Source organism: Phasianus colchicus, chromosome 14, assembly GCF_987193195.1.
Source record: "Phasianus colchicus chromosome 14, bPhaCol1.hap1.1, whole genome shotgun sequence".
NCBI lineage: Eukaryota > Metazoa > Chordata > Aves > Galliformes > Phasianidae > Phasianus > Phasianus colchicus.
Genome location: NC_143449.1, coordinates 17117022 through 17138334, shown reverse-complemented (window position 1 = coordinate 17138334; position 21313 = coordinate 17117022). Strand labels below are relative to the sequence as shown.

Sequence of the window (21313 nt, the reverse complement as noted above, 5' to 3'; positions counted from 1 at the left end):
CCCCTCCTACCCACTGCTGGCAGAGCAAATGTGGTGCCTGGGCATCACAGAGCCCTCTGGGCATTGAACACTTTCTCGCCCCGCTTCTGGAGCAAAAACAGCTTAGGAACCTTTGCAAAAACAGAAAACGGGCAGCATCAGCATTGCCTGCATGACTTGTACAACACCTGCACGCTGCAGGGAGCTGCAGCAGCAAGGGGAGGGCATGAGCTGCCCGATGGAGTCTCCTCTCCAAAATGCATCTCCTGAATGATTTCCTTACATACTGTTTTTCCCCCCTCACATTGCATGTATAGACCAGAAATGATTTCAGTGATGAATCAGGCAGCTTACCTGTGGACTAAGACTCCAAGTGTAAAGCAGTTCATCTTAAAACCAGTTTATAAATGAGAAACAGACATCACAAGGCTGGTAACCTTTCAGAAACACCATGGTGACAGATTCTGCCTGACAGATTTGATATGAATTCTGCCCATTGTATAAATATTGATAGCTCTGATGCTTAGCATTGCAGACTTAATCTTCTCAGGTGTATTTGCAGCTCTAGAGCCTTACCCAGCATGGGAAAGATGCAGTGCAGTGCTCAAGGTGTTATTTAGAGTCATTAGTCCTTGACAGGAAAAAGTTAATTGACAAGCGTTCACAAATGTTGCATACTTGCACATCTCAGAGGAATTGCCCAATTAATATACCGTCAAACAAGCTGATTTGGGATCATTAAGAACCTCTGACACAGTGAAGGCACACAAGCAGAGCAGGAGGCGTGTGGTCACGTCACCCTCATTGTGATGGGGAAAACGAAGCACCCCAGCATCCCTGCTATCAGGTTGGATATTAGGAAAAGCTTCTCTGAAAGAGTGGTGAGGCATTGGCACAGGCTGCTCAGGGGGGTGCTGGAGTCACCATCCCTGGAGGTGTTCAGAAACCATGGAGATGTGGCACTGAGAAACATGGCTTCGTGGGCAGTAATGGCGGTAGGTGGATGATTGGACCTTAGAGGTCTTTTCCAACCTTAATGATTCTATGATTCACATTTCCTATAGACGCCCTGGAGATCCCTGTGAGCAGAGCAAGAAGGAAGCAGAGAACAGCAGGATTTAAGGTAGAGTGTTCATAATGAGGTCTTTTGAGCTGCTCTCAATGAAGGTCTACATCAGTGGAGGCTCAGAGTCCAGCCAAAAGCAGACTTCGTAGCTCCTTTTGCTCAACATCTAAGTTAACTGTACAAAAGATGTACAATATTGAGAAAGAGCCAATTGTACTGAAACTATGAAGGATTAAGGAAGCAAGATAGGATAAGTATATTAAAAAATCTGTACCTTGTTTGGCTTTGTTTTCTTCTTCTGGACAGCTCTTCTTTGTGCATTCTGCCTGTGAGGTCAACTTTTGGACAATTTAGCTGATGAGCAGTTATTCCCACTTTTAAAATAAAGCAATTTTACAGCTAATTGGTAATGAGCTGCCTTGCAATTTTTCTATTTTGAGCCAGAGCCACTTTGAGTCAGGCCTGCCAAACCAAATTCTTTGACCCAATTTCTAAGAATAAATTCCCTCCTGAAAACTGAATGCACATATTCACCAATCCATATTGTCCAGCCTGCTAAAACTGGGTTTTTGTAATGGAAAAAACTCAGAGCCTTCAGCTATGCAGATGTAAATTAAGCCACTGTATTTTTTTGGCCAAGGTTATTCTGAAATTCAGAGGTCAGTACTCACATGGCTTGGTGTCAAGGGAATTAACTGTACAAAGATCAGGTGATATTAAAATAAGAAAAAAAGCTCACTGGAAAAAAAAAATAGGAACGTTCAATAATGTATGAGGCATAGATGTGCCATTGTTTAAAGTAAAAGAGCTGGAATATCATTATTACTTTTACAGTAACAAATTGATGCAAGAGAAGAAAGGACTCTGTTGCCTATTAAAGGGACTCCGTTGTCTTTGAAAAAATTATGTCCCTACAATCAAACTTTTAAAAGATTTATTATACAGAATGAGACAAGCAGGTGCCATGCAATAGCTGCCGGATACCTGCAACCACACAAATCAGTTCCCTTGCCTCTCCTCTCTGTTCAGGCTGCAAATCCATGCATCACAGAGTGTATCTCACTGTGACCTCTTGCCCATGCCATAAATCAATGATAGTTTTGCTGCTGAGCTGTTGTGCTTAAATCAAGTCCTATGAGTATAAATAAACAACCATCACAGCAGCACCGTGCTGTAATCCTGATGGAAAAGCATTTGGTAAAACAGATACATCTTAAGAGTAGAAACTTTGCAAGTGCGCCATTGCTTCAGAGAGAAGACATCTCCGAATCAGTGCAAAGAAGGGATTTTTTTTTTTTTTGCATTTGATTCAGAAAATGGTATTTGTACAATTCAAAGAGAATATTTAACTGTATTCAGTGGGCTTAAAATGATGCTGAAAGTTCTATCTAGCCACGCCATTTAAAAGGAAAATAGCTGAAAGTCTTCCTTGATAAAACCAACAAGATAAGAGTTTTGAAGGAAGAACAGAAAGAGCAGTTGTTCTGTACAGAAGAAAAATGCATTCGTAATTTGAAAGAAAGAGGAAAACCAACTTATTTGCAGTTTTTCTCTTCAGGGAGAAAAAGGTTTTTTCTCCAGCTGAAGAGCAAAGAGCAATTTCCAGTCCATCAAAGAGAGGAACTCAGCTCAGACCTGGTCAGCCATGCAATCAGTTCCCATTATTTCCTTCTGAAAGCAACAAGCTTCTGTGAAGCTATATTTGTTCCATTTTGCTTGGGTGAATGATTTTACATTAATAATGAGATTATCAGTAAAAAAATATGCACATGCTGAGTTCTCAACTTCCTATGCATAACTGCAGGGTTTGTTTTCCTTCTAAGATGAGAGATCAGCGTAGAAAAGAGTGCTGACTATGTGCTGCCCACCTGCTGTGGTCAGCAGAAGACAGAGGTGAGAGGAGAAAGAAAATGATAAAACCATAGAGTAGTTGGATTGGATGGGACCTCAAAGATCATCCACTTTCAACCCCTGCCATGGGCTGGCTGCCCCCAGCAGATCAGGTTGCCCAGGGCCTCAACCAGTCTGGTCTTGGCACCTCCAGGGATGGGAAACAACAACTCCTCTGGGCAGAACATATATTGGAGGATGCTGCACAGCTGTACTAGTTGGCAGATGAATCTCACTTAGCTTGGATTAAGACAGATGTCATTATTGCTTTAAAAGGCAAGACTTGGTTAGGACGCTGGGAAATTTCACTTCCACATGATGTCCATGATCCTACCCAAGTTTAGCTGATAGCAATATCAGTGCTTGAGGGAAGCCTTCAGCAGCATTCCCAAGGACTTCCATTTCCTCCAGCCAGACCTACTCATCACATGATAGCCAGACGGGTTCTGCTGACACCTGGGACAGGCAGGGTGCTGCAGCTGAAGGACCACAGGCACAGTAAAATTTCCCAATAAACCAATTTTTAACTTTGACACAGCATCTATGCACATATCCTGATCACTGCTATCTCCATGGTTTCTCCTGACTTTTGGAAGCAGCAGCATTTTCTTGCCACCCTCCACCATCTCCTCTTGAGAAACAGCAAGGTGTTTCTGCAGAACCAGGCCTGTTAAGTAAACCTCTGCTACAGGGCACGGCTCAGTTAACTCATTGCATTTTCTCTGCCCACCCTTTAAAGCCTCTGGGAAGCCTCAGGGAGCTTAAATAATGTGAGAGCATCAAACGCTGAACCTTCTACTCCTTTAACGTTTCCAGTTCAACCATCTGTTTTCAGCCTCATCACATGGTGAGGGTGAAGAGGAGAGATGTGGCATTGGCAGGGTTTGCCTTGCAGTGGTGTGTCAAGGGAAAAGAAGCTGGAAAGTGCTCCAATACATGGGCAACTCCTCAACAAAACCCATTTTCTTCTCCCATCTCAAGAGGCCCAGACCCCTCCAAAATCTGGGTATGCAATGAGACTACCTAGGAATAACTTCTTTGTGCAGAGACTAGCAAGGAGCAATAGCACTGGCAGGGGAAAACACAAAAGAGAGCCAAGAGAGGAATGCATTGCAGGCATCAAGGTGATCTGGGCTGCAGGTTTGCTCCTGTACCTTGCTACATTACTGTATGTATCAGTGGAAAGCAAAACCATGGCAACAGAAACTTCGTTCGTACTTTAATTTATTGCCATTGAGATATTTGCCAAGTGCCAGCTCCCTGGGAAAAATGCATTTTTCATCAGCCCTACAAAGAAATTAGCATCAGAAGAATTAATGCACTTAATAACTGTCAAGAAACACTGAGAAATGTGCCTGAGACGTGAAGACAACTATATTTATGAGTCCCTTCAACCTCTAGCAAACATCAGCTAACTGGATAAATGTCAGTGCAGGTTTGAATCATGATTTGGTGTCATTTTAAATTTAAGTGAAGCAGGAGTTTTCTTTATTTAGCTAACAGTGGAAGTGACATAACGAATAAAGGGCACAAGCTCCAGTTTGTGCTGTAGACCTCAGCCTTACGCCTAGAAGATGAGGGCATTTTCCAAATGGGTCAAAGCTTACAGAAATGTGTATTTTGCATCAAGTACCTGAAAGTGTGGGCAGACATAGGAGTTGCAGGGCTGAGTGCTCCAAGCCCATGGTTCTCCTCCTGCCCTATCACACTGCCAACAGCATGACTTCTTCACATCACTGGTATCTCCATCTCACATCTTGCTAATCTGCAGTGATAGAAAACAAGTGACAAGCTGCCCAGAGCATCTCCAGCCTTTGCAACCTCATCTTGAGAGAGTCTGTGTCTTGGTTTTGGCCCAAGGACAGAAAGAAGTCACTTTTTTTTTCCCCCAAAACTAATGGTGAATCATAGCTAATGCATTAAATATACAGTGTTCAACCTTCAAATACAATTAAGATCACTACAGGTAGCATCATATCTCTATGACTTCTTTAGGGAACATCAATCTCTGGGTGTTCCTTGCCTTTTTTTTTTTTTCTCCTTTAATTTAGTATACAGCCTTGCCAACAGACAGCAATGCCTGCTGTCAAACACACAGCACAGAACCAAGTCCTGGCCTTGCTCTCAGAGCCTACAAAGACTTTCAGAAATCTGGGTTGTGAGGGGCCTGTTTTCCCTGTTTTTCTGAAGCAACAACTTGTTCCTGGATTTCTAGAGGATGGTGCTTTCAGATGCATCCTGGTTTGGAGCAGGACTTCCTTCTCCAAACACCATTTGCTTGCTCTGAGGCTTTATCACTGACATTCATGCCATGTCTGTGAGCTTGTAACAAACTGACCACTTTGTTTGGCCTCATGGTTTGGAAGGGAACATTATACATTATCTAAGTAAAACATTCAAAATGGCATCTTTCCTATGAGAAAAATAGAAACAGATTCATTTTTCAGCTGATGGGAGGAATTATTTCCTCCAGGGACATGATTCAGCATGGTTCATCAATCATAGACTGGCCTGGGTTGAAAAGGACCACAATGATCATCTAGTTTCAACCCCCCTGCTTTGTGCAGGGTCACCAACCACCAAAACCAGGCTGCCCAGAGCCACAGCCTATGCCTGGAACAAGTGAGAAACCACTTAACATTACCTTCACATATCAGGAATCCCTAAACTAGCTGAAGCCACGTGGCATTGCCATAGGCAGCTGAGGAAAGCTTCTACTTTGTACGTTGATGATGGACAAAAGCACAATGTGAGGATGTATCACATCCAGAGCAGCAATACTGGAAAGATGAAAGAATACTTACAGAGAAGGGTGGTGTTCCTTCACTTGGAGTTTGCTTTAGAAAGACATCTGTCAAGGGAGATAGTAAGAAAGAAGCAGGCTAAAGCAGGGGTGATCTTACAGAGATCACAGAGCACCACTCCTTATGGGATCTGACCCAAAGTGCCTCATGAGGCAATAAGACACTGTCTATTTTTTCCATGGCACAGCTGTGTCTGCAAACAACGGGTCTGCTGACACCATTCCAGTTTAGAATAGATAGTGTACTGTGGTACCAGGCAGGGCACACACAGAGCAGCCCTATGGGATGCACCACATGACAAATTCACAAAGTGAATACTCTGAAGCACTGTAATTGCTATCTGGGATGCATTATTGCCATATGGAGGTTTTAATGGAGAGTTAAGAGCAGCTCTGACCTTTAAATACCCTACGCATTCTAAGGCTGCACTGGATGATTTTACACCAATTATTTATTAGCATTATAAGTAAATGAGTTATTATCATTCATGAATTCTGTAACAGTCAATTTGTTTCTCTGCCCAGAGCCTTGAAGTGCCTATTTCACAATTTCTTAGAGATGTAACCATAGGAACTAAGTGGTTGGCAACATAAACCTTCATAATTAATGATGATAAGCCTTCGCCCTATTGAGTGATACTGAAATGCATACAGAGCTGATGGAACACACCTCAAGGGCCACAGGGCCTCGAAGGCAGCAGCACATCGACTCACTGTATGTAACACTTGAGTGACTGCCTTGGCTCAGCCGTGAGGTTTTGAAACTCTCCCACAAAGATGCATTCTGTGAAATGGAAGATCACGAAGGCAGATTTTCTGCCCTGGAAAGCAGCAATCCCTCTGAGCCGTAATGGAGAATAAAGCAGTGCTCCTAATTTTCTCTCTGAGTATCACAGAGGAATGGGAACTGGCAGGGGACAGCAGTTACCTTGGGGATGGGCTGCCCCAGGAGCACTTAGCATGCAGCACTTGGGGGAGTTCTGATGTATGCAGGACCAAGAACAAGACACTTGAATAGCATCTGTGGGTATCCTTGCTGCAGCCCAACTGAGGTGCATTGCCCATTTGCAAACTGGCTCGGCTGTTACCACCATCAAACACAGTGTGCTTTGGGAAAAAAAGGGGAGAAGAAAACGATAGAGCTACCTGCAAGATTCCCAGTACGTTCGTGAGTTGTGAAGAACTGGGAGCAAAGGGCTGCCTGTGCTGATGGGATCAGCCCCACAATGGATCAGAAGAGAAGTTTTCCATCAAGTCTTTCCTGAAGGAAAACTTGACAATGGACACAACAATAGCTTGCTTCCTTTCACCCACTACAGAAAAGTGCTCAAGGAAAGGAGTTGTACAGGCTGTGTATACTCCCATGCATTGATACACACACCAATAAATACTTATCTAAACTTTCTCTATGCATCCAGCAGTAAGAAGCCCCCATTTCACTGCTGTAGTGCAATAACCTTCACAATGGAGAAACGTGCTTGGATATTTAATTACATTAAGTAAACGACACCCATCCTTTAAGCAGGTTGTTGGTTATCTTCATCATCAGAAACACTCAGAATCCTCTGTGTCTAAATGTATCCATCTCCAATTTGGTACAGATACACAGGCGTTAGCAGATAACATTGTCACACAAGATAATAGACTCCTGCTGCTAGATAAACACTTAGGGGAAGATACACATTTGAATTTTTATTCTGTTGGTTTTAATGAGATGCCATCAGCTGAAGTTTACCCCCACATTTAGATGTCATTAAGAGAAGCTCTTTACGATCATAACAGTAAGAACGCTCCCAAGAATTTTTAGTGTAATTTCTACTGGAAACAGGCTTTTCTTGCAAATGTGTTTCTTTGCAGACTTAGGATTGCATTGGTGAACAAGGAACCACAGGCAGCAAGGATGAGCCAGAGGGATCTCATGGAGCAGCTTGAGATGGTTGCCTGCTGGGGCCAGGTGTACCCCAGCAAGTAGGATGCAGCCTGTGCTCACATGCTGGCAATGTTCAAAGTGCTGTAGGCAGTGTGGCATGATACCACTGCAGTTGTATTTGGCAATGGACACAGTGCATAGATCTGGACACCTGGCCACACAGATTGGAAGGGTTTAGACCTGAGGGGAGCCCCCATTTACAGCAGTTTCAGCTCTTTCATGCTCAAGCAACAGATACCCTCCTGAGTCACTTGTAGAGAAGGAAATGCAGCTGATTTTCAACCTACCAGTGTTTCTGGAGGTCGTTTTCTATAGCCTGCACCCTTCATCATAGGATTGCATAGAGACTCTAACTGAACAGTAATCAACCATCATACTCCAGTGTTACATAAAACAGCACTGCAAGATCCTGCTCTGAGCTGTCACAAATTATTTGCTCCTTGTCAATCAGCCCCCAAACTACACAGTGTCAGCCAGCAAGAGCTGAGCTGTGAGTCCAGACACTGACACGAAGGGCAGCCCATGCATCCTCTAGTGCTCCCCAACTGCAGCAATTGCCCGAAGCAAGAAAAGGCTCCAACCAGACAGGTTTACAGCTTCTCCTCCCTGTTTGCTCCACGCATTGCAAAATTCAAGTGCATCCAGCTCTGCATCCCTGGAACCTTGGTAACATCTGGGGATTTTAGGGTACCCAAAACTCATTTTCTCCTTCATATTCCAGTAGGAATAACTCAGTAATAAGTAAGTAAGAACAATTTGGCCATATGTGTATGTATATTCTATCAGTTTACACTCTAAGCCTAGGGGTACCAAAAACACATTTAAATGCACGCAAACTAAGTTAGCAAATGTCAGCTAGAGGTCTTAAATACAAACTGTGCCTCTCAGCCCCCAGGCTAGAAATCTAAATAAACAGATATTCTTTGCACTATGCCCTGAAGATTAAATTTAGCCTTTGTTAGACAAACAAAGGACACTGGTATTCTTTTCTATATATGATAAGCTTATGGCATATATAATCAAGGCTTAGACCATTTGACATATTTTAGGTTAAGGACTTTAGCAGAGGAAAGGAAGTTTTAATACCTCTAGGAAAAGAGAAACAGTTTTACACATTTTCCAAGTACACGGCCTACTTTTGTTTCCAAAGTCATTGCATGTTAGCAGGCTCTGAACACATCCCAGCTTAGGCTAAAGATAAGAATGATATAACTTTTCCAAACACTACTTTCCCTATTACTTCAATATAATGTTTACCTGGAAATGTACATCCAGCCAGGGCTGTGTCAGCTTGATGCAGCACCTGTGTCTCTTCTGAGCAGCAGAGCTTGGCTTGCATCATGAGAATGGGCTTCCCAGATCTTCATATCCCTTCTGCGAGCTGCAGTCAGCGAGATGCACCTCTGCAGGCTCCAAAATCTCCACACCTTTGAGAAAGGCAAAAATATCTCAGCCGCAGAATTGTAAAATAATTAAGGTTGGAAAAGGTCATCCAGTCCAGTCACCGTTTTTCTACGTGCTTCCCCACACCCAAGGGAACTGTTAAAATAACAGGTGTGAAATAAAGGTCTAAGGGCTTAGTGGTTTCTCTGATGATGGAGGAGTGGCTTACAGCCTAATGCTTACAAAGAATCTGAAAGAAAATCACAGAAATGATCTGTAGTGAAAACTGCAACACACCCAACAAACATAAAAGTTGAAGAGAAAGTTGGGGAGAATCCCAGCCACTGTGCTGTTTCTTCCCTGAAAATAGGAAAACTAAATATACTGAAGGACTATTTGCTCCTACAGGTCTGTCAGCAGGGTTTCTTGCTTGTTCTTAAGCCCCTTTTGGGCTCTGTAGTATGAAATCAAGGCACATGTTCATCTTACCCTTTCTTCCCCCTCTGAGTACTTGCATTTCTTCACATTTCTCCAGGCTGAGCTGCTGAACTCTTTTCCTGCTCGTTTTTCTGTTCTAACTTATCCTGCGTGTCTTTGCATTCTTTATCCACAAACTTCCAACCCATGCACAGTTCAGCAACCAACAACATGACTATGAGCAGTCCATGTTCCAGCTGTAACGTGCTGCTTGTGGTTGCCACCCACGCTTGATTGCTTTAATTTACCCATTTTATTTCTCTTCACATCACTAAGTGAATTTTGTGTGTCCTCCGGCCATGCTTGCTGACCTGGCAGGTTACTTTATTGTGTGGTTCTTTACAGAACGCTTCTAGTTCTACTCAATTAGTTCTGCCAAATTTTCTTCTGCTAGAAGACATTCTTTTGCTATGTGTTTTGCAATTGAGAAGTGTTGCTTTAAGCTGTGTGCCCTAATGCTCTGAAAGTGGGAAATGAGAAACTCCTGGAAAATAGAGGGACGGCTGAAAGGGGTGAGCCAGTACCTTCAAATGATTAGTTCTACTGCATGTTCAAGGACAGCAGATGCTATTTACGGGGAAGAAGCAGAAGGATGTCATTGTTCTTTCCTTCAAATACCTTTTCTCATATTCTTTTCAACCCCAGGGAGACAGGAATGAGGTGGATGTATCCTGTCCTTGCCCCAAGCCTCTCTGGGCTCTTTACAACATCCTTCTAGGAGCAAGGGGACGATGTGGACTTAAAGACTTAAATGAGCTCACAGAACCATAATAAATAGTGTATCTCACCACCATCCACCATGAGGGACTCTGAGGCCAGAAGTTGACCAGCACTGCAAGAACAAGGGCTGAAGAGCCATAAGAACAGTTATGTTCCTTGCAGCTTTGCTAAGATGAGTTACACATCATTAAGTAATCCAGAATGACTCTTAGGGCCCATTGTTATTCAACAGAGGCCAATCAATAGAACTTTTTAATGCTTTGTCATGTTGTTTCAAGAATAATGGATTCGGGTACAGAGACAGGGCCTTGTAAACCCTCGGCAATAAGATGCTTTATATTAGGAAAATAGAGAACTATGATTGCTGATCATCTAATTAAATTTCAGGCTAAGTTTGCTGTAATTTGATTTACTGATGTGCTCTGAGTGAATCACAAACATTTTGAAAGAAGAGGCTAGCATGACAACTGTGCACAATGATACAGAAAATAAAGGCTTTTTCCATGCCAATTGGAAATAAATCCACAGTTATTTAAATAAAGGCATGAATTATTTATAGAATTTCTGTAGCACAAAGATGCTGATGCAAACACTATCATAACAGAGAATATAAAAGCAAAAGCTAAATATGTGACTTAACTGCCAATGATTCCATAACATGTCTGCTGAAATAGTACTTGGTTTACTACATATAGTGGGCAAGAGTTTTCCTGTATTATGTTTGTGCAGTCAATTAGAGTACATCAATATCCTCATACTAAATAAATTTACCCTAGAATGAAATCTTCGTTAATGTTATTATTTAGAGAATGTATCTCTTGGAAACATCCAGCCAGATTTGCTCATATCCAACAAAAGACCAATTTTTTTATGCCTTCTATCAAAAGGAAGCATTTTGCAAGATTGGGGGGAAAAAAAAGTTGACATCAGCTCAAAAATACATTTTCTATGGGAAAAAATTCTTGTATCGTGAGGATGATCACTCTTTTCAAAGTGTTGCTTCCATGGTTCTGTTGGGAATTGAGCTTAAGTAGGAACTGAACTCATCATTTCCTCCTTTAAACATCTGTAAACAGTATCAATGCAGCAGGACATTAGACCTGGACCAGAAATATCTACAAAAAATAGTCATTGATATTTTATGTAATTCAGAGCTAGCTCCATTTTGCACATGATGGTATCTGAGCTCTTTGCTCCTTGAAACAATCTAGAGCTGCAGATATTTCTGTTAAGCAGTGGCCATTTGGCTGCGTTGAGCAAGAGCTCAGGGATCATGGCTCACATGAGGTGCAGTGAAATATTGGTTCAAATCAGTAAATAGACCTTGGTAGATTCAGAACAGAATCTATGGAAAAGGATTTGAGCCATGCTACCCTGCTTCAGAGTCCCACTGCTAGGATTGTATTATTTCAATTATAAGCTGCCCTGCAGCTGTTAATAAAAGAAGTGAAACAATAGCCTCGAGGAGCTGCACTTGCTGCATCTGTACTATTAAGCAATGGTCTCATCCTATCTGTAACAGGGCATCACCTAAAGAACAACCCCCTTTTGCAACACAGCCAGACTTGGCTTTTAAGTGAGGGAATGGGTCCCCCAGAGCTCACAAGAAGACAAAGCTGCTTCACAGGAGCACATCAGCAAAACGTACTTTCCAGAGGAGCTCTTAATTGACTGCACTTGTGGAAGATGCATCAAAATGTCCCAAAAATGAGCATATTGTTGCTTTTTCAATTTGCTGACAGTTTGCCTGCAGGTAAACCTCCAGCACACTAATAGTTTTTCTTGGCCAACATAACCAATATAGATTTAGTATCTCTCTTTGCTAAATAAGAGGAACATTTACGATAGCTGCTGGCTAGAAAATTAACCAAGTGAACTCTTCAATTTCTCTGTCCCTCTCTGTCTCCCTCATTAATTTTTTATGGAAAGCAAAGACTAATTCTGTCTCTCTGCTTGTAATCACATTCAAAACATGTTCATGACTCAGTAATCTGCTTATGAACATTGCCGTACTCTGCAGTAACTCCGCAGACACCCACATTTGGGGCGGTCTGAATGCTCACACAGCTTGCAGTTGCCAACTGGATCTTTTTTTTTTCCCTTACAGGTTTTGTTGTTTTAGACTCTCCCTTCGTTATGAAAGCTAACGAGAGGAACAGGAAACCCATCAAGCCAACGTTAGAAGTCATAAGAAGCTATTCACCACACTGTAAGTTTCTGGTAAGCAATTTCTGATGGTTTTACTCAAAAAGTGCAACTGCTGCTGGTGGTGTATCAAAACAGAGCCCAGCCTGAAAGGACAGATGTGCAATCCCACACTCGTTCCCTCAATACAAGGTAAGCCTGATCCAAATTAGACATTTTGGCTTGAGCAAATGCAAATAGCGCCGTTCCTCTGCATACAGAACACGCTGTGGATGAGGCTTCATGTTAAAATTACACTAAATGTCTTCATGGTAACTTTCTGAGCCATGTTCAGCATCATAATTCCCTGCTTCAATCAGCAATAGGTTGCTCCCATACAACAGGGCCATCCAATTGGGCAGTAGCTTTGCTTGCAGTTATTATTCCTCTTTCTGTCCCAACAAAAGGCATCTTAGGAGCAACTCCAAGCAGGTATCCACGTTACCTTCCCACCAGCTACTGGAATAAAAGATGACCGAGGTGAACTCACATTTAATGGCAATACCATGAGTTGTGTGCCCCTCACAAACAAACAGAAGGCAGCAGAACACAAGGGACAACTCCATGGGAGCAGCAGGCGTACAGCTGGGCTCGCCATGGTTGTTTGCATGGCTTCACAACCCCGCTAATTCTACCTAAGAGAGAAACGGTGAAGCAAAGTGATAATAATTCCCCATTAAGCAAACGAGCTTTTAGTTACAGCCAGATTTCAGACCACAAAAATAAAAGAGATGAGCACAGATTTTCTTCTCTATTTTCGTGTGCAATCAGTAGAAATGTTTTCCCACATATGAAGTACATGCCAATATCAGCTGTCTTACACATTAATTAATGTATTTATTGATTGGGGCAACCTGTGGACAGCACAAAGGCACTGCCAGGAGAGTTTATAGCAAAAACTGAACATTTCTACTTCAATCCTTACTCAATACACAACAAACATACACATATCACACAGAGAACTGGTGATGTATTCCAGTGTTCTCTCATGCTTCCTGCAATCACAGTCCCTGAAGTATAATATTTTGGAAGGAGCTAATTTGTTATATCATCAAAAGAAAACAAGCACAGCCTTCCCAGCTCTGCTCACACAACAAACACAACAACACCCAGACAAAAAAGAAAGGATTCCTTTACTCCAAAGAATGATCCATGAGTTGCCTGAAAATAAGCACATAAAAATAAACACCACAAACGTGAATGAGAGAGAATTCTAAACGAGACGTTCATTACATCCAGGAAGGTGAAGAAATAAGGCAGCAACACGTGCCTTCTCCTCTAAACTAATCCTGTTTGATGTGATGTGCTCATGGTTGTGTGCTCACAGCCAGGGATTTGCTGGGAAGATGTGGTCGTGGGGACATGCAAGTGGGTCAGAACAACACGTTGGTGTGTGCTGAATCCAATCATTTCTCAACAGTCGCCTCCTGGAGAAAGTGTAAGGACAAAAGCACTCTGCAGACAGCTAAGCAAAAACTCTCCCCAAAGTTCTTGTGCAGAACGTACTGCTTATTTACTGTTTCTTTGTTTTATTTTGCCAGCCACGGTATTTCCATATTAATGGAGAGCATGCTCATTTTAGGCTTTAAAACTGGGTCAGCACACCCAGAAAATTCACACCAAACTGCAGCTCCTGAGCACAGATAGGCAAAGTTGTCAAAATATTCTCATCACTGAGTAAATTCGTGCTTAGAGCAAAACCAACAGCCTGGAAAACACAAGTGCCCTGCAAGCTATCAATTAGCTCTTACATCAGGAGAAACTTGTGTCAGAAGGAAATTACTTCCATCTTACGGGAAGAAATTCAGCTCTGCTCTGACTTATGGAAAAGGACAGCTTAGGTAAGACTCCGTTTGCTGGAAGAAAGGAGGAGGTACAGTTTGGTGAGCTCCTATAGGGCACCTCCTGTACCCTCAGTGGGTACAGTTGTAGCTTACAGATTCTCTGAGGTTTTAAAGATTTCCCCTTTTACACCAAAGCCACACAAAAGTGTTTTCAGGAGCTGTTTGCACAAAAACCATGAAGTCCAAAGCCTCGTGACTGGGACAGCAATGTGTTGGACAATTCAAGATGCCATTTTGGAAGTTTCATTTGCAATGGCACAAATTGGACTTTTGGTCTTTCCTGAGCTGTTTTTACAGACTATACTTAAAAAACTCATTTTATTTAGTTAACCCTTATGGAGACAGATGCCTCAAAACCACAATTTCTCATTAACTTTAAGAAAATTGACACCTGTTGTTTCCTTTTTTCCTGATAACCTCAGAAAATTTGAAGCAGATCTTGGATAAGAAAATATTTGAAGCACTTTTATCCCAGGTTACACTCATCAGTCGTTCTTCCCAGCTCCATATCAAACACAGAGCCAGATGGTGGTAAGCAGGTGAATTTTTCCCTCCTGTGGATCTTTGTGCAGGTCTGTGTAGGCAGTAATGAAGTCTACATAGAGCACTTGAATCCAATACTCAGTGGGTTTTTCAGATGCAAAGATCAAACTTTCAAACTGAAGGGTAGGTGGAAAAGTCTAATAGACTGCTTTTTTACCTCCAGTTCTGGGAGGTGTGTTACTAAACTGCTGCAAGTTATGCTTAGGTAGGAAAAAGCATCTTGCTCATGATTGAGATCATAGAGCGAACTGCCAGCAGAAATGTTGCATAGAAATCCACATAAAATGTCCTATAGACATGAGGGAAGTCAGGATTTCCTCCCAGATCACCCCCATTTCTCTGCCTTCCTGCTCTGATGTTTCCCTGCTCCAGTCTCTTTATCTTACTTTACATAGAATAAATCACAGAATCCTTAGAGTTGGAAGGGACCTCTGAAGGTCGTCTAGTCCAACTCCCCTGCGATGAAAAGAGACACCACAGCTAGAACGTGGTAACAAGACATCCTCTAAGCTGAATCTTTCTCCTATTTACAATGCCCCAGTCATCCTCTACCTGCTTCCCTTCCTTTTTGCTTCTCTGCCTACGGAGCAACGGAAGAAAAGAAATAAATAAAACATTAACCTTTATTGCGTTGAGCTTCCCCAGCCAAAGGACTCAAGAGAAATCAAAACCCAGCTCCCTTTCTCCAGCCAAGGACTTTTCAAGGATTTCAGCCCTACAAGGCAACTGAAGTCACAAACGTGAAATTTGCTGAGATGCATTTTCCCACTCTAGTCCTAATCCAATGTTATTGGCTGTCTGTGGCTCCCAGCCCCAGGCCAGGCTGTCCAGTCTCCAGACAGCCCCAAAACACATTTCTGGTTGCATGTCTTATAAACTCTTTGTCTCGGATCCAAGGGGATTTAATAAACAGGAAAATAACCCTGTTGAAACACACAATGGCTCTCAAGCTACTGAATAGAGTAAATGTAAATTGAATTCTCAAGATCAGTTGATTAGAAAAAACACAATGTAATGGATAAAATGATTTCAAGCAAGGTACATTTTCAAATAAGACATATATTCCTCATACTAGTTTCAATATTGCAATCCAGGCCTACATCTATCAGCACGGCACACGGGATGCGTGGGTCAGAAGAGTTCAGCCTTAAATTTGTAGGAAAAATGATGCTGTATGTATTTTCCAGTTCTTGCTTACATTAAACACCCCACCTTGAGATATGCAACATTTACCAGCTTACACATCTGACATTTCCTTGCTTTGACTGAATGCCTGTTCTCCTTCTATTTTGGACTATTTCAGAGCCTGTTAACAAGGAAAAATAGAACTGGCCAGGAAAATAAATTGCTGTTTGAAAAAGATCACAGCAGCTCAGACATGTTTCTAAGTAACTGGACAGAAGAAGGCGACAGCAATTGCAAACCACAAACCCCAAAGTACCCAGACTAAGTGACTGTGCATAGAAATCAGGCTTAAAGTTCTTCCAAAGGCATCCATTTTTCTTCTGCTAATGGTTAATTCAGGTCACTGTTTGATTTTTAAGAGATCACTGTAACTTGCTCACAAGAATACAACATTGATGAGCTATTGTCACATCAGAATGTTTTCAGGAAAGACTTGGCACTAAAGGTAGAGAACTGTCCCCTGACTCATGTCCATAGGGAAGTCTTGAAACACTGAGGTCTATTTTTCAGAGGAATGTTGCACAGATAACAGCAATCATACAATCATGATCATCATGTTGCTCCTTCGTCAGAGCTTTGCAATGGATGGGAATAGGGCACAATTACAAAATATCCTTTAACAACAGGCTTGCCCCATTGGAAGGAACTGAGGCTGCTCAGCTCCATCGAAGAAAACTTTTGTTCTGCCTCCAATCGTACAAGCTTTTAGAGACATATAGGGTCATTTTACTTCACTTTCCACTGTTATTCTCCAAAACAAGAATGGGCACTGCTCAACGCAGTCTGAAGTGATTTTAAAGAAGCATTCAAATCTGGTGAGCTGAGCCCTGATGTGCCTGGACAGCAGGGAGAGGGCTCAGGAGAAGGGTTTCCCTTCCTCAGCTCTGCTGCAGATCTTGCAAACTCCCACCCTGCTCCAATTGCTCAAGTCACCCACCCACCTCTTGTAATTGGCTCTGCAACAACAACAACAGCAACGAAAATAGAGAGAAACTGCCTCTCGGTGAAGAAAAATTTGCAAGAAGGAAAAGATTAATGTGGAACAGCTGTGCTATGGAGTTTGTGAATAATTTGCTGAAAATAAACTTTAATGGCAAATTAAGAACAGAGATTAGCTCTGCAGCTCTGTGCTCTCAGTGTGTAACTTGGTTGCACAGCTCTGCTGGCAGCAGCTCCTCAGGAGCAGGCAGTGACATGGGAGCTGCTTTCCCACAATCTGCTCAGCTCCGGGCAGGCTTTTGCTTTTAGAAAGCCCAACTGCAGTGAGCTGGTTCAGGAAGCAGAAAAGAGACAACAGCCAATTCTTCCTTTCCCCTTCACATCGCTCCCAAGAGGTAATGTGATTTTTGGGCAGCTGTCAGATGCTATCACTCATGTCAGGAAAGCTGTGGGCTGCCCAGGTTAGCTGTTGCTCTACAAGATGGATTTATTTTCCCCTGTTGCAGTCAGGATGGCATCACCCCAGTCAGACCAACGTTGGGTCTCCAGTGATTTCAGCTTCTATCCCTGGTGCTGCAGGGAACTGACAACTAACTGGCAGTGTGCACCCCATGGACCAATTTGAATGCATTTTCTGAATTTGTCAGCAGTCTGAACCCTACAGTTTCCATCTCCTATATATCCAGCAGCACAAACTCCAGCTCCACATCCCACTTCCCACTCTGATCTCAGCTGAGGCAGTTTGCACCATGCCACACTCTGCCCTGCACGGGGCAGCTCTGCTACATCCAGTGACACCCATTTTTAGGCTCTATTTGCCCAGCAAACCTCATCCTAGAGGAGCTCATAGTTTCCAGTTCAGCATCATACACATGGAGCGTGTCAGCTCCCTCACTGTCCAGGGAGTGCTGGGGTCACCATCCCTGGAGGTGCTCCAGAGTTGTGGAGATGTGGCACTGAGGGATGTGGTGATGGGCACAGTGGGATGGGCTGGGGTTGGACTTGGGGATCTTAAAGGTCTTTTCCCACCTGAATGATTCTGATTCTGCTGCCAGAGCCTCAGCATATTGGAGGAGCTCCCCCATGGGCACTGGGTTCCTGGCCATAGCAAGTTTCTCTGCTGCACTCTGTATGAGCAGGATCTGTGAGTTAAACCCCTTGGTTCTGTCATCAATTTCTCCCACAATGGCTGGGCACTGACAGGGAGAGGGAGAAAACAGAGCTATTCCTCCTTCTCTGAAAGGATAAAGGCCAATAAAAAATGAGTATTGGCAGTCTGGCATGAATTACCACACCGACTGGTGTTCTGAAACGTCCCAGCTTTGCCAACATGCCTGACTGCTTTGTGGACATTGAATAACATGACCCCAGACACAACAGGATCCGCTTGTGCCTACAGAAATGATGGCAATTCATTTTGTGGCTCATTCAGCCAGCTCCAATCACTGCTTTTGCTTCAGTTAAGAAAAGACATAAATCTGCCTTATTTTTCTCTCTGTAATTCACATCAGACAATCTCCATTTACTAAATGTGATTGATAAATGAATTAATTGCATGACATTCATTCCTGACACCAGTACAGAATATGTAAACTGGAAATAAGTCAGTAGGAACCTCTAAATCTAGAAAATAAACGATGGATTATTCAAGAAATTTTTGAGTTCAGTCCTGAGAGATTTTCGGGCTCAGTATCAAGGAAAGATTGAAAGCCTATTTAACCTTGTATAGTTCAGATCTTCCTCTTCTAACACCATCAGCTGCCACAAGAGATCACAGGAGTTCCATGGCCAAACATGAAAGCCCATTTGGACAGACATATTGTATCTGGCAGAAAAGATTTCCCACGTTGCTTCTTGTTTTTCTGACTTGTACCGCCACTCCAAAGAGACAAAAGATCTTTTCCTTCCTTTTTAATATCCGGCCAGCAAGTAAAACAAAACCGTTTCCTCTTCAGCACTAAGCATTCATTGCTTTTTATGTCTACTTGCAGGTTAAAAGAAATAGAATTGAAGAATTACAGTGTATAAATTAAGAGGTCATCGCTGGCAAAAGGCAATAGAGAACAACTCCCAGCAAACCCAGGCTCACGAGGAGGTGGCATTTACTCCTTGACTAACCCACAGACACAGGACAAGTTGTGGTTGAGATGTGCCCTGATTAATGGAAAATTGTTCCTCAGAGCCAATGAGTCACTCATTATGAAACATGAAGCACATCCAGTTATTCCAAACTGGAGGACATTCTCTAGCTGCTCAATAAGCTTTATTATGGTGTCTCCAACGAGTTTTATGTATGCAATCAAAGCATCTACATTGAGTTCTGCAAGTTTTAAGCATCTCCATAAAGCAACGTAACGACCTTTACAAAAAAATAAAAATAAAAAGTTAATAAAGGCCAATAATAATCAAGCTTTGCGTCAGCAAGGTACAAATATTAACCATATGCAAATTGCACTGATAAATCTGAAGGGAGCAGGCAACAAGCAGCAACACTTTGCGTAGTCACTGGGAATATTGGTATCAAATAAAAGCAGCAAGAAAGGCTCTGGGTGCTACACTTGCACGACAAGTCATAGGGTCATGAGTGGGGAAATTAAATGTGTCCATAGACCTCTGTAAAAACGAAAGGAGCAGAGCTGTAATTTAAATGCCACTTAATTTTTATGACTTTAACAGCTAAAGAAATGCCCTTTGCCATGATTGGTTAAAACTTCTCTAATGACATACAATTAGAAAAGGTATTTAATAAATCAGTGCCACCCCCTGCTCGCCCCAGGCTGACTGGCATCTCCATGCAGGTCCTTGCAAGCTGTCCTGCTGGGAGTGGTCAGGGGTGCAGAAGGAATCAGGGCAAGGAGAGCAGCATGGACACAACTGCTCTCTGCAGCACTGCCTCTGTTTTACTGCACGTTCCCTCTATACACTTATTCTTGCCCAGAGCCCATAACATCGATCACTGGTAGATAAGACTAGCAAAGTGCTCCCTTTTCTATTCTTTTTCTCCTTCAAAGTGATCATATAAAGATGTACAGGTAATCCCAAAGCTCCTCTACCAAAACAAGCTTTGATCTATCACTGCTTTCACTGGATGTTTGCCACCATCTAGCAAAGGGCCTGAAGGGTTTTAAACTAATAGAGGGGAGATTTAGGTAAGGTGTCAGGGAGAAATTTTTCACTGAGAGGGTGGTGAAGCACTAGCATTGCTGCCCAGACCTGTGGGTGCCCCATCCCCAGAGGTACATGGCCATGGATGGGGCAGTGGGCAGCCTGAGCTGGTGGGGGCACACAGCCCATGGCAGGAGTGACACTAGATAGGTTTTGAAGTCCCTTCCAACCCAAGCCCTTCTGTCATTCTTGTGTTTTCACTTACTTAATACACAGTGCATCTAACAGCAACATTTCAGCTGGTTTTCTTTGTACTGCACTACAAGCTTTATGGAGTAGCAAGATCTGTCTCTTTCATAAATACTGGTAAAGAAAACAAAACTGGAAGGAAAAAAAAACAGCACCCAACAACTATGACTGCACCATCATCCTCTTCTTTCTCCCCCCTTTCTCCTCCTGTGCTGTAGACATCCCAGAGGAGGACCTTAGCTCTTGAACCAGCACGGAGATCAGTGGAAAGAGAAACTTTAACAGCAGAAAGCATCGTCTCAACCATTCCTTGAACACAAGCCCACAAATCAGGTTTAACTTGCCTTATCTGGATATTCCCAGCCATGCCACAGGGAGCCTACTACCAAACCCACAGACCAACCAAGGATCATCCCAGTGCCAAGCTGTTATAGTCACATAAGAGGGATTTCACAAGCAGTTCACATCTTTCTACATACTATCAAATGCAGTCTGACCCAGTGCTGGGACAAGACAACCAATCTATTACCTCTTTCCCCTGCATATAAAAGGCAGCCATGCACCGCAGCCATTCACCACACCCATGACGAGGAGCCCAAGGCAGTTTCAATCTGTATGCCTCTGATGGTATCAGCAGATCTCTACAATTCAATGCAGACAGCTTGCACGCAGGTTGGGGGCTGTAGCAGCAGCCCAACAGCACCAAAACTACATTTAAGATAACCCATTTCCCAGCCCGCCTGTAATTCTAGCCCTTGCTCCACTTCAAGCTGAGAGTGAGGTGACACAGACTGAAATCAGTGCTTCCAGAGGCCACACTGCCTGCAACTGCAGCACAGCCACGATTGATTTTCCTTAGGGGTCTTCCAGACTGCTATTCTGGGCCTATAGTTACATCACCAAAGTTGCCTGTCAAGATCAAGTCTACTTTCCTGATGATGCTGATTTCCTCTTCCTTTTATATTGTAAAATAACACAGATAGGATGAGGGAGAGCTTTTTTCAGATTTCTCTTTT

At 42.9% G+C, this 21313-nt stretch overlaps 1 long non-coding RNA gene across 4 annotated transcripts in view; it reads right to left on the bottom strand.

Moving 5' to 3' along the window:
* LOC149916045 (uncharacterized) overlaps positions 1 to 21313 on the bottom strand; it is a 72839-nt gene that overhangs the window by 39164 nt on the left and 12362 nt on the right. For all 4 annotated transcript variants that reach the window (XR_016471155.1, XR_016471158.1, XR_016471156.1 and 1 more), the window contains exon 2: positions 8926 to 9095. This is a non-coding gene — a long non-coding RNA (uncharacterized LOC149916045). The remainder of the gene's footprint in view (positions 1 to 8925; positions 9096 to 21313) is intronic.